The sequence below is a fragment of the Gossypium raimondii genome, chromosome 13 (assembly GCF_025698545.1).
Source record: "Gossypium raimondii isolate GPD5lz chromosome 13, ASM2569854v1, whole genome shotgun sequence".
NCBI classification, from domain to species: Eukaryota; Viridiplantae; Streptophyta; class Magnoliopsida; order Malvales; family Malvaceae; genus Gossypium; species Gossypium raimondii.
Window position 1 is genome coordinate 56,439,613 of NC_068577.1, and position 12,150 is coordinate 56,451,762.

The window sequence follows — 12,150 nt, forward strand, 5'->3', positions numbered from 1 at the left end:
AATCGGATCACGAGTAAATGTTAAATTGCATTCGTATTTTTGTGAATTAAAACTACGCACGTTTAACGAGATACTAATTTTGGGCGTCGCGAGGGTGATAATACCTTCCTCGCGCGCAACCGACTCCCGAACTCTAATTTTCTCTGGATTTTGACGTAGACCTAAAATTACCTCTTTTTTAGAAAAGTTTAAAAAATAAAATTTTCTTCTAAAAAGAGAATTTTGTAGGTGTCCGATCACACCTAAAGAAAAGATAGGTGGCAACTCCCTTTTTAAATAAATTGAAACTCTGCTTTTAAATTTTCAATAATCACTTCAATTAGCGTCTGTGCCCAAATTTTAGGTCACTACAGCTGGCGACTCCATTGGGGACCTTTTTTTCATAGTCGAGTCTAATGTTAAAAGCGTGTTGTCAAAATTTTTAAAATTTCGTATTCAAATTAATTTTTAATCGTGATCCTTGATTTTTATTTTTGAAAAGTCATGCATTTGCATTCGGTTTTTAAATTAATATTTTTCTAACGTGTTTTATTTTTCTGTTTTTTTTTTCAGCTTTAAGTTTTATGGTTTTTTTAGTTTGTTTTTTAGAAAAAATAAAACATAAAAAGGTTTGTGAGTTTCTCTCCACACCTCGTGCACTTGCATTTTGCATAACATGAGCTCCCTACCCGGGCTCCGTCCGTTTAAGTGGAAGTAAACGCTACGCCTTCGTGAATTAACTCATCCCTCCGCACAGGCTAGTGAAATACTTCCGGATTACATATGACTTATGCATATTCATCCATGTCAAAACCCTAATACTTTTATAACTTTGCAAATTAGTCCCCGAGATAGCCAGATTAAGCTATTACGGTCTTGAAAACAAGAAAATTATTAGAAACGAGACAAGAATACATACCTAATTAAGCCAAATAAGTTTGCTAGAGCTCAAGCTCTCATGGCTAGGGTTTCCATGTCTTTAATTTGGGAAAGATGATGATAAATGATGGTATTTGATTTTTATTTTATTTATCGTATTTTATTTTATTCACTTTCCAATTTAGTCATTTTCTTTATTAAATTTTCTAATGATGACTAACCATACTTATCTACTAACTGCTATTTGATACCTATAGCTATTAGAATCCAACTTTTGCTCTTTACACAATTTTGTCCTTTCCATCAAATTAAACATGTAATCGGTTAAAATTTCTTTACGAAATTTTCATACGACATTTTTATCATAATGCAGACCATGAAATAATATAAAAATAATTTTCCTTTTAGACTCGGATTTGTGGTTCCGAAACCACTGTTCCGATTTCTCTGAAAACGGGCTATTACACAACCATAGTCTTGCATTTCAAAAGATGTTTCGCGAAATATGTTTCACCTGGTACCATTTCACCAAAATAGAAGAAGTGGAAGTAATCTCGAAATATGGTATGGTTCTTAGGTTATCTTTACTGTTACGATATTTCGGAGAACTTGACTTGGTGGATCAGATATGGGGTTAGTTAAAAGTTTTTCTCTAAAATTTTCTTGTAACACTAAATGTTTTTCCCTCCTTTCAAAAATATAGTGAATTCTTATTCACCATTCACTGTTACCATCACCAACAAAAACTCTTCATCACCCATCTTAACCATTAATGCTATTGCAACTGAAATTTATTCCATTATTCCTATTAATTGCCAACTTTGTAACCCCCATTTTTGAGACATTATAAATAGGAGTCTTTCACTACTTTTGACACGAGAATTTTGACTCTAAAAGTTTCTCACTTTATTTACTTTGTTTAGCTTTATGTTTAGCCACTTTTTTCCTTTCTCCACCTTACCAACAACCACCTGCCCCTGTATTCTGTGTTACCAAATCTGCTCTGATCTTGCTCTGTGCCTTTTTCTGATTCATCTATTTCATTTGTTTGCAATGCTTCCTCTCTCTATCAAAATAAATCTCTACAATTCCAAAACATGCTCTTATTACTTGATGGCTGTCTTGAGTCGTCTTCCACATGAAGATAAATATTTCATTAACCAAGCAAAACAAGGATAATGCACTTGGTTAAAAATATATATGCACCTTACTTAATATAAAATTAAGAGGTTGAATATTAAAATTTTTCATCAATTCAAAAGTTGAAAAAAAATAAAAAACTATCTTCTATAATGTATCAAACTAAACAACTTATTAATTCTCCATAAATTGATCAATATAATCTTAATCTTTTATCTACGATTTCATTTATTTTTTGCATCTTAATTTTCTCATTTCCTCAATATGAAAAATAGATGATGAATTCATTGATCGTAAATGGAAACGAAAAATGATATAGGCAATTAAAGAAAGTCAGCTAGAAGATTTTCATACAATGGTAAATGGAGCAGTTTTTTGGACTCTTTATTTATTATTTATTTATTTGAAAGTTAAAAGGACACATCAGTGACCTCAACTACACAATAAATTTAGTAACCTTTAGCACGATACAATCACACAATTACAAGTAACCGTAACATAGTAATACAATACGAGAATGCAAATCTTGAGTATAGGACTCAATTTATTACTTGTAACTGGGATTTTACTACTTGTCCATATGGGCATTGGAAACTGGTGGGGTGAGAGAGCAGCTGGCCACTATCAATGCGCCTTGCTGGGTCGGAAAAGGCAAAAAAGAAGAATTTCATGAAATCAAAGTCCTTGAAAAGCTGAGGATGTTCCTCATCTATAAGCTCTTTGGGTGTCTTGATTATGGTACCCTCATTTGGCATGATAAAGGCCGCTATAGAAAATTGATCTTTGTCTCCGCTCATCATTACTTTGTGATTTGTTGATTTCAATCTCCTATTACTCCATGCCTTCAATTTTCAAAATCAATATCGATAAGTATTCACATCCAACATCAATAATCTAATATATATTATGAGCAAGGTAAACAAATTATTCAAAATTTCAAAAACAAGTTATTCAAAATTTCAACTCGAGATCTAATATAAAAATATTAATAAATATTTTATGGTAATTGTTGACATCACTTGACTTATGATTTCTTGCTTGGGTTGTTATTTTATGGATTGGTGGCAAATGTTTATGGATTTATGCGGGGCTAATGAGGTGTGTTTTTGGTTGATGGGGACTTGGGGTCTACCATTGGCTGCCTAAGTTTTCTTTTTTGGAGTCTTGTTCTCCTTATTTTGGTGTTTGATTTGGTTGCATTTTTTTGGAGTCTTGTACTCTTTTTTGGTGCCTTGCACCTTTATTAATATATATATTTTAATAAATTCATTGTTTTCTGATCATATTTATTTTTTTTATATAATGCCTAGAACTATTCATATATAGCTCCCTCCCCAACTCATAAATAGGAGGATAATACGTTTCAGCGCACTCGAACCCACATCCTCCTACATTGACAACAATGTCCATGCCAATTAAGTTAAAGCTCAAACATCTATTAATAAAAATTTTATTTGTAGAGAAAAACAAGTAAATTGTAATTAGTTTATCCAATAATATAATATCATGTATCGTTAAATGTTTCATGCCATGTTAAATGAGATAAGAAAAGCTTACTCTATCAAAATAAAAATACAATACTTCTTTTAAAAAAAAAAAAAACGAAGTCAATAATTGTGAAAAGTCAATTATTTTCAACTAAATGATTAAAGTAAATATTAAGGAAAAGGAAAGCTTAAGAATATCGAATGGTTTTTTAGGAAAAATAGTAAAAAGATTCTATATTTTCTCAAAATCTCAAACAACACAAAAAAAACTAAAAAATAATTAAGTTTTATGATTTTTTTATGTAATTTATATTTTAAAATTCCGCCTTATATTTTATATTTTATTCACAAAGATCATATAAATTAATTTCTTTAATAAATTAAAATTTGAATATTAACCATATGTATAAACATACCTTGAGAGGATCTCCAACCATGAAGACAAAGGAAGAAGGAGATAAATTAGTCAGCTTCATCCATTGACCGTCATTGACCTCAATTTCCAACTCTGGAATTTGATCCTCACAAATTATTGTGATAACTAGTTTATCAATATGAGCAAAGAGTCCTGTCTCATACTCCCCCGGTGGAGGGGCCATATATTTCATCATCCGCATTGACATTGTATAGTTCATCTTTAATGAGTCCTCTCCTAATCCATAACTATCAATAGCATTAACCAGATTAACTTGTGTAGCACCTCCAATTGTGTTCCCATGGTATGCATAGTGTCACTGGGACAAAAGATCAAACAGTGGACATGATTTGTCAGATTCTGAATTTTATAAGATTCCAAATCTATAATCCTAAGTATTTTATGAATTCACAATCCAAATATGTTATGTATTTTACGAGTTCACATTATCTGAACATGAACTCTGAAACTAATATAAAAATTAGAATCCCCTCTCCTATTCTCTTACTGCAATTTCTTTCATTAAAAAATCATTCCTAAAAGAACTTCCAATAAATTAATGAAAGAAAAGGAAACAAACCCATGACCTTTTTCTTTTAAGTTGTGTGTTAAAGGGTTATTAAATATCAAGTACGAGATTAGAGTTAGAGTCAAAGTCAGACTTGACATTAAGTCTTTTCCCCCTTCATTGTGATTTAGTTCACAACCTAAATTTTAACCTAATTATTCATATAATATTAATACCCATAATCCATTAGCGTATCCTAGACATCTATTTTAATAAATAAAAATAGTTTTGTCAATTCTATATATATAAAAGTTGATTTGATTAACTCAAATTCAAACTCAACTCGGTTTAATTATAAAAAGTCAATAACTCAAACTCACTCAACTCAAATTACAAATTATTAAAACCAACCCAACCGGTGAAATTAAAAAAGTCAAAAAATTGTTATTACCAATAGCGTGGGTGACCTTCAGGCCACATAAGTCGAGCAAAGTCTTTAACAGAATCAAAGTGAGAGACATCTCCAATTCCAAAGCCTTCATACAACAAAGAAACTTGAGCGCATGGTCCAATCCACCCATGGTAAGGCAGCGGACTAGTGTTTTTTTGTTACCTCTCCACTGGGACCTCAACTAGTTCTTTCATCAACCTAAACATCTCCTCTCGAACTTCCGTCAATATCGTGTCATACACCACCTCAAAACAACCGAAAGTCTCACAAGCCTCTCGAACCCATTGGTTCCTCGCTCCAAATCTGATGAACGGAACTCTATGACTGGGAACTCAATCTTGGCATCAAGATTCATGTTGGTAACTTTTTTTTTTATACTCTTTAAGGAAATGTTTCCTTGAATTAAATTATTCTATAAATTAACTTGGTTCTCTTTACATAGGGATTTAGGTCTATTTATAGCTTTTAAATTAACATCTCTATCAACTTCCCAAAATCTTTAATTTGATTATCCTAGCCGATGAAGAGGTTGAATATTCAAAACAATTATTGTGAACTCCAAAAAATATCAAGGAAGAAGCAAATGAAGTGGTTGAATATTTAAATTACATCAATTAAAAAAATACTCAATTATATAATAATTAATGTTGACACCATTTTTTTGATAAAACGAGGTCAACTTGGATTTTGAAAATGAAAACAAAAATGGGAGCCGCCACCAATCTTTTTTGATGAGGTGTGATCGGGTCACCTTAAAAAGTTGTTGTTTTTAATAAACGATTTAATTTTTATTAAAACAACGATTTTGGTCTACGAAATTCAGAAAAATGGGTTCGGGAGTCGATTACGCACGAGGAAGAATTAGCACCCTCGATACGCCCAAAATTGGTACCTAGTTGATTACTTAATGTCTTGGTGTCGAAAATTAAAAACTCGAAAAGAATTTAAAAATACGATCCCTCTTTATTGTGTTATTTTAAAATTACTCGAATAAATAAAAATGGAAAATGCTTCCTTATCTCGAAGTAACAAGATGTCACATCCAGTAAGTTAGGACCCAACATCTCGTATTTTGAGAGTAAGCTTGCTTTTTATTTTTTATTTAAACCTCATTTATTTTAATTTTTAAAGGATATTCGGTTATTTAGGATCAACGCGAGAAAAATCGAAGCTCAGTAAGTTAGGGCATGATTTCTCAAATTTTCTAAATACGGAATATTGCCTTTATTTTTGAAAAATCCTCGTATCGAGAAAACAACGTATCATATCCAATGCGTTAGGACACAACGTATTGAAATCCCGATAATGAGATTTTATTTATGTTTTTTATTAAAGAGCATTCTCGATTATTTAGATTCAACGAAAAAAATTAGAACCCAGCACGTTAGGGCCCAATTCTCGAAGATCCCAAGTATCGAGTATTGCCTTTATTTTCAAAATCTTCTTTTTTTACAAATCTGAGTAAAAATGGGTGTAATGGAATAACAATGATGATGATGTAAGTAAAATAATAATACGAGCAATAGCATCAAAGATAAGATAAATAAAAAAAGACAAATCAACGACATACAAGAAAACAAGCATATAAGCAAGTGAGATTAAAATATTTTAAAATAATGATGAAAACGTAAATAGATAAAATTGTAAAGAATGTAAGAAAATATATATGTAAGTACACATCAAAGTTTGAAAATAATAAAACTATAAGTAAGTAAATAATGATAATTTATATATTTAAAAAATATCAAAAGTATGTACGTATATATGTATTTTAAAATTATAAAACCTAAAAAGTATGTATGTATTTAAAAGAAATGTATATATGTACATAAAAATTATAAAATATAAAAATATATATAAGTATGTATATAATATATTCGTGAAAATAGAAAGATGTATATAGACAAAAATATATGAGTGCGTATGTATATATATATATATATATGAAAATAAAAATGTATATAGATTATAGAATATAAAGAATATATGTATAAGTATGTATACATATAAATTGGGAAAAAATGTACGTGTATAATAAAATGCATGCATGTATTTATATTGACTTAAATCAAATAATACAAATAATAAGAAAAATATTAGATAAATAAATATATATATATATATATATATATATAACTTAAAATAAATAATAAAGGAACTCTCTTTCTCTTTTTAAAAAGTAAATAAATGAACTAAAGGATGAAATTAAAATCAAACCAAAATCTGGGGGCTCCAAACTGTAAATAAATAAGAGGTGTGACTCAGGACTGAAATGAAATAAGCGCAAAAACATGGGGCAAATTAAGAAACGCAAAATAAGGAACAGAAAAAGGTCAAATTGAAAGCGCGCGACAAAGAGAAAGGACCAGTAGCGCAAATATCCCTTTAACTTTGAAAACGCGCGGATCCCTTGCCAATCGGGTCGGGTCGAACCGGGTCCCCCAAAACGACGCCGTTTTGGCATCTGGGGGGGCCAAATCGAAACGGCGTCTTTTCGCTTTCATTACTTAAACCCCCCAAATTTTTTTTACTTTCATTTGCACCCCTTTTCACCCAAAAAAATCTAAAAAATGCTCTCAACCTCCCATTTTCTCAACACACACATCCGGCCAAGACTCCGGCGAGCACTCGCGGCAGCTCCGCCGCGTCTCCGCCGTAACGTCGCCATACCGGAAAGCCAAAAGCGACCAAAACCCAAGTTTTTAAAAGATCTCCTTTTTAAAACAAAATAAACTCGATTTGGGTGTTTTTAAACTAGAAAATGAAGAGAGAAAATAGAAAAGGGCCTTTCGGCTTCACTGCTTCCCTTCTCGGCGAAGCCCCGAGTGAAACCCTAGGGGTTTCCACGACTCGGCCGAACGGATGGAGGCCTCCGACGGTGGCGCACCGCGAGGGACAGGTACTTCAAAAACCTTTTCTTTTATTTCATTTTTGTTTTTTCATTTAGTACGCGAAAACCAAAATAAAAAATAAAAAATAAATGATAAGAGAATCGGACAAAAAGAACAGAAATATAAGTTTCACTTCTGAAAATCGGTATTTTGTTTCTTTTTATTAATGTTTGCCGAAGCCGAAGAAGAAGATACAAAATGGCTCTTGTTGTTTTTATAGCCATTACCAACTGTTTTTTTTTCTATCTTTTGTTTGTTTGCTCTTTATTTCTTTTGTTGCTTTGCGTTCACTCTTCTCTGCAGGTGTCAGACGAGGCCGACGGTGGTAGCAGAAGGCATGCGCGAGGGGGCATTGGACAAAAGCGGCGGCTAGCTTGAGGCATGTTGACAAAAGAAATCATAATTTCAACAATTAAAAGATTTGATTAGTTTATTTCACATGAATATAACAACGCGCAAGAAAAGAAATAATAATAACTAATAATAAATAAGGGAGGTGTGCACTGCTCAAAAGAAAATTTAATGGATAAATATTTATATAGGTTTTTTATTTTAATATGCAATTTGATAAATAAATTTTGAATTGTAGTTTATATATACGCATAAAATTTTAATTTTGATTCAATTATACACAAGTAGAAAAATAAGAGCATATATTTATTTTCATATTAGATTAATATAATTGTTTGAGTATACAATATATAAACGTAAAATAGTGTTTCTTCGATAATATTGTTAATAATCTGTGAAAATCGAATCAAATAAATATTTTTGCTTGCATAACCCAATCAATGACAATTAGTGTGCACTAGATTAATCTAATTATATGACAATTATGAATAGACAAAAAAAATTAATGTTAATTTTTACTTGCATGACCTTAGGCATAAATCCACCCTTACTGGAAATTATATTTGGGAACATACATATGAACATATGCATGCATGTGTAAAATCTCTATAATAGTTTCATTATAAAACATAAAATTAAATATACTTTTATTTTCTATAAAGCGAAAAAATAAGTTTACAACAACTATCCCTTATAACATCCAAATGATACTATTAATGTATAACAATTACTTCTCTATAACAGATAAAGGATAAAATCTTAATAGACAAATAAATCTATTATAAAGAGCGATGAGTATACTAATATTACTTCAAACTTGCATGGCTTTACATGTCAATCCACACTCTATGAAAAAGTTCTAAACTCGATCAAGAATAATTAGCGTGAACTAAATTAATCAAATTATGTGCGGCAGTAACATTTACCAAGTGACGATAAGAACAGTATCAGTTCTTGCTTGCATAGCCTTACGTGTAAATTCACCCTTGACTCGATGAACAACAATTAATTTATGCAAATTGATTTCAGTGGAGGTACGTAGGTCCATGTATTGTGATATATATAAAACAAACAAAAGTTTGAGCCCCCAATTTTGATTAAACGAACGTATCAAATTTGTTACCACACCCATTGAAATTAATGCCCACATTTGTCAAAACATGTGCATTGTGGTGACCTTTTGGATGTGTCAAAGATTCATGGCCATTATACCAAATTTGATTTAATAAATATACCGAAAAAGGGCGGTTGATAGTGTGATGTGGCTCCGTAAGCATTTAATGCTTAGTAAGTTCGTATAACAGGAAATTAACTTACCATTCTTTTACATTTAAGGTAATCATGCAAAGTACATCCAAAGTAATTTGGCAAATAGCCTAATCACACATAATCTCGTCAAACATGTTAGTCATGTGTTTAATGTGAATATCAAGAAACCAGTATGAGCTCATCAAATAACAAATTGCCATGTGTTTTCAGGTGTATACAGGTAGTATCTCATTCAGAATTCATCTTAATTTATATCAGAACTTTGCCCGTTGAACCTTATGAAATATCAATGGACATACGGGTAGTACACACGAAGTGTATGAATCTATAATCCGTCAATTCATATTCGGGAGTGCTCATTAGAACACATAATCGGGAAAGCCTCTCTCGAGCCATATAACAAGAAGCTCGCAGGAACCATATAACAGGAAGCTCGAGAGGGCTAATAACGGGACGCTCTTTTGAGCTATGGTGTGTCCACAACATATGCAGGACCACAACCAGTTCGGGAACCCTGTATCCATCGAATCTCATTTATCCAAACGGAACTTATTATTTATCGGGCATTAACGGATATGTGATCAATTTCATACATATGGCATTTATACAATTCACATATACAACATTCAATTCAAACATATAAACATACACAATTTAGTTACACGAACTTACCTTAACAAGTGTTCGTGAATTGTAATATACTAATCCGACACTTTTTCTTTTCCACGACCTAACTTCGTATTTCAGTTATCGGGATCTATACGAATGAATTTAACGTAAATTTAATATAATTCATATTCAATACAATCCAACTCACATCTTAGGAAAAATTACCATTTTGCCCCTTACTTTTAATTAATTCTAATTTGTCCCTAGGCTCGGAAAATAGAATTCATGCAATTTAATCCTTATTCCAAGCCTAACATATTTTTACACATAACATTAACATCCCATGTATTTCATAAAATTCAGAATTTTTCCATGAATTTTACATCTTTACAATTTAGTCCCTAAATTACAATTTCATAAAAATTCCCTTTACAAAAGTTGTTTATCTATCAACAACCTTTCATTTTCTACCATTAAACTTCATAATTCATGCATATTCATCCATGGAAAAAACCCTAATACTTTGACAACTTTACAAATTAACCCCCCGAGATAGTTAAATTAAGCTTTTACGATCTCGGAAACATAAAAATCATTAAAAACGGGACAAGAAAACATACCTAATTGATCAAAATAAGCTTTTCTATCTTCAAGCTTTCAAACTAGGGTTTACATGGCTTTTTATTTAGGAAAGATGGTAAAATGATAATATTTTATTTATTTTATTATTTATCATCTTTTATTATTTCACTTTCCAATTTCATCCTTTTCTTTATTTTATTTTCCATGGATGAATCATCATACTTATCTACTAACTCCTCTTAATGGTCTATTTGTCATATAAGGACTTCCAATTTTGAATTCCATTGCTATTTGATACTTATAGCTACTAGAACTCAACTTTTGCATTTCATGCAATTTAGTCCTTTTAACAATTAAACATGTAATCGGTAAAATTTTTCTTTACGAAATTTTCATACGATATTTCAATCATAGTGCAGACCATGAAATAATTTTAAAATAATTTCCTTTCAGACTCGAATTTGTGGTCTCGAAACCACTATTCTGATTTCACTGAAAACGGGTTGTTACACGTCACTTGGTAATCTGTGTAAGGCGAGTGCAGAGACCTATATTAGAGAAATTGGATCATCAAATTTAACTGCCATATTCCAGGACAACCAGTGTTGAAGTGGAACTTTAGGCTTTACGAGACGGTCTTACTTCAGTTAATGAACTTAATGTCTCGACTCTAAAAATTGAAATGGATGATACAAGATGTAACATGTCAATTTTATTCGGCCCAGAGATAAACAAACAAAACAGATAAATTAAAAAAAAACAAACAAGTCCATATTACAAGCCCAAACCAAGCCCAAAATATATCACCTAACCCAAAACTCTAAAATCCCAATACTGCATCAACCCAGGCCCAAAACCTTAAAAACTAACAAAAACCCTAGTGTCACCCTAAAGCCATCCGCGCCGTAGCCTCCGCCTCGTCAGTAAGCTCGTCGCCCAAGGTCTGACGTTTCGTCTGCCTCTTTCACTGAAATGGCAAGGCGCGGTCCCCAACGCCATTGACCTTGCCATGGACACCTGTAAAAAAGAAAAAACAAAAGGACAGAAACGCAGCACGCAAAGAACGGCAGAAAAGAAAAAATGGAAAATAGTAGTATAATATAACACATTCGGCTATAAAAGCCACAACAACCATGTAACATTTTTGGATAAGGAGAAAATCGAATACAAAGAAAAAAAACGTTAAAAGAAAAAATGAAGGTGATTCTTTTCTATTTTATTTTTTTCATTTCGAACAGTATTCGAAAAGTATAATAAATAAAAAAATAAAGTTTGTTTTTTTAACCTGTGTCACTTCGCTTCCCTTCGTCATCGGAGGTCTTCTCCGACACCGAAAACCCCAGAACCCATTAGGGTTTGGCCTGGGCTTCAACGAAACGAGGCGTGAAAGGTGTTCGTTCAAAAAAGAGAAGGACCGAAAGTTTTTTTAGTTTTTTTTAGAATGCATCGCCTTCAAATTGGGGTCAAGAGGGCTAAAAAGGGCATTTTGTTTTTGCAACTCTGGCCGTTGATGACCGGTGGCCATGGCGGAGCACCGACGGCCCTATGGCCGGACTGGGAGATGCCCTCAAAAAAAAAAGAAAGAATAA

The 12,150-nt window shown here is 31.9% G+C and overlaps 1 long non-coding RNA gene across 1 annotated transcript; it reads left to right on the top strand.

The window, feature by feature from the left end:
- The first annotated feature begins 7,287 nt into the window (after positions 1 to 7,287).
- On the top strand, positions 7,288 to 8,416 carry LOC105781825 (uncharacterized). Its single transcript, XR_001129625.2, has 2 exons — positions 7,288 to 7,758; positions 8,054 to 8,416. It is a non-coding gene; the product is annotated as an uncharacterized LOC105781825 (long non-coding RNA).
- The last annotated feature ends 3,734 nt before the right edge of the window (positions 8,417 to 12,150 follow it).